General features: G+C 42.1%; 1 pseudogene; it reads right to left on the bottom strand.

Annotated features, from left to right (window-relative positions):
* Positions 1 to 764: 764 nt before the first annotated feature.
* On the bottom strand, positions 765 to 1,136 carry LOC102848286 (annotated as a pseudogene).
* Between the last annotated feature and the right edge of the window lie 533 nt (positions 1,137 to 1,669).

Here is a 1,669-nt window from a genome sequence, read left to right as displayed (position 1 = left end):
GCAGGAGAGGAAGGCCCTCTATGAGGTGGATTGATTCAGTGACTGGGGTAATCAGGATGGGTGTGTCAGAGGCAATGCGATTGGCACAGGATAGAGCAGGGTTTAGGGCTGTTGTGAATAGGGTCGCTATGAATCGCAAATGACTCAAGGGCACATAACAACAACAGCAACAACAGATGACTCTGGCTTTGTTAGGTTTGCCACCAGGAGTCACTGGATCATTTTTTTGCCTTAAACGTAACCACATCTCTGGCATAAATCGAATTCCATTTTGTCTTGTGTATAAACATCTTCACTTTTAAAAAGAGCTGTGTGCGCCCTCTGCTTCTTGTTCTCATTTACAGTCAGCAAAAGTGGCTTCTCACCACAGTTTCTCAGTCATCTTTATGGTTTAGAGGTCTTGCTCTCAGGAGACCTACATGGGCTCCAAGATGGTGGGGAAATCCAATCTTTTTAAAATTCCATTTATCTTAAAGTGGTTTATTGAGCCAGTAATGAAATTTTTGGTTTCTTGATATTGAAATATAATCTATATTAAAGGCTATATTACTGTGTGTTCCACTGAGTTGGAATTGACCCATAACTGACCCTCCAGTGGCCTTTCAGGGACAGCAAATCACTGCAACCATTTAAAAAATCATCATAAGCAATATTTTGCTTGTGTAGAGAATTCATCACTCTTCAATACTGTTCAGTGCTTCTGTATTCTGTTGTATCACTTTTCTTTTTTTTTTTTTTAAATTTTGTGTTTTATTTATTTAAGTTCAGGCCTTGACTGCATATTTCCGCAGTGGGTACAGGCACTCTTTTCGCTGCTGCTTCTTGGTCTTCAGGTTCTCCTCATGCTTGTTGAGCCTTCGGCGCATGGCACGTGTTTTCTTGGGCCGCAGATTCAGGGGTTTGTACTTCTTGCCCTTATAGTATTTTCTGAGGTTCTCCTTCTGAGTCTGGTTTATAACAATGAGAACATGGGCAATGGATTTTCGGACAACTCGGATTTTGGAGAGCTTAGAAGCCGCACCGCCTGTCACTTTGGCGACGCGCAGCTGGAAAAGTTCCACCTTCAGATCGTCCAGCTGTTTTAACAGCTCCTCCTTCTTCTTTCCGCGAAGGTCCCAAGCCTTGATTTTGGCCATGGCTGAGCGATAGAACCTTGCTGTCGCCTGATCCAAGCCCAAGAGAAAGGAGAGCATGTATTCTGTTGTATCACTTTTCTTCAGAAGGTCACACAGAGGGATTTTCCAGTAAGGTATCAGGCAGAAAAATATCTTAAAGATTTCATAGCACAGATGAGTGAACATGTCAGTTCCTGGAGCCATGCTTTTTACCAATGTCTTCAGTGAGGCTTCAACGTCTTCCTTCAGCACCTTGAGTTCCTGACCATATGCTGCCTCCTGAAGTGGTTGAAAACTGATGCATTGTTTCTAGCACAGTGATTTTATGTATTACTTCCACTTCTTTTTTCAATTTTTTTTTTTATTCCTTAAAATAAAAGAAAAAAAAAATTTATTCCCAGCAGTGGAGCCTCCTAAGGACAAACACTGCATATGACCATTACTATAAAAACAGAAGGATACCTGGTAAGAAATGTACAAAAGTCCAAAAGAGGAGTGGGGATGAGGGGGTATGGGATCACAGGGTTGCAGAGTTTGATGGGTGACTGTAGGGG

This window comes from Elephantulus edwardii, unplaced genomic scaffold (assembly GCF_000299155.1).
Source record: "Elephantulus edwardii isolate Elephantulus edwardi_28Jun2011 unplaced genomic scaffold, EleEdw1.0 scaffold00085, whole genome shotgun sequence".
NCBI classification, from domain to species: Eukaryota; Metazoa; Chordata; class Mammalia; order Macroscelidea; family Macroscelididae; genus Elephantulus; species Elephantulus edwardii.
This window is presented reverse-complemented; position numbering and strand designations above follow the sequence as displayed.